Here is a 609-nt window from a genome sequence, read left to right as displayed (position 1 = left end):
TGAGAGGAGGCAGGGCCGTGTGTCCTGAGTGAGAGGACGGGCACTGCGTTAATTGCATGAGAGGAGGGGTGATGCATGCCCTGCGTGAGAGGAGGGGCCATGCGTGCCCTGCGTGAGAGGAGGGGCGATGCGTGCCCTGAGTGAGAGGAGGGCGCTGCGTCCCCTGCGTGAGAGGAGGAGGGGCCACGTGCCCTGCCTGAGAGGAGGGGCGCTGCGTCCCCTGAGTGAGAGGAGGCGGGGCAGGAGTCGATAGTCAGGGGCAGGGGGGAGGGGAAGGAGTCAACAGTCAGCTTTAGAGTTTGGGTTTAGGTTTGGGCTTTGGTTCAGATTAGGGTTATGGTTAGGTTTAGGGGTTGGATCTTGTTAATAATTTAGTATGTTGTTGTCACAAAGTATCTGTTTTGTTAGTCTTAGGATCTCTGTTTTGTTTTTTTTAAACATTAATGCTGGTCAATTGTATCTAAACTCCTGCAACTCAGTTTTAAGATTTCTTTGAGGTTTGCATGACTAAGAGGGGATCGATTCAGTTGGCGTGGGGCTTGGGATTTTATTTTAGTTTATGTTACCATGGTTTAACATGTATAATTGAATAATGTTTTCTTCATGTAT

This window comes from Propithecus coquereli, unplaced genomic scaffold (assembly GCF_000956105.1).
Source record: "Propithecus coquereli isolate 6110/MARCELLA unplaced genomic scaffold, Pcoq_1.0 Scaffold238, whole genome shotgun sequence".
Taxonomy (NCBI): Eukaryota; Metazoa; Chordata; class Mammalia; order Primates; family Indriidae; genus Propithecus; species Propithecus coquereli.
This window is presented reverse-complemented; position numbering follows the sequence as displayed.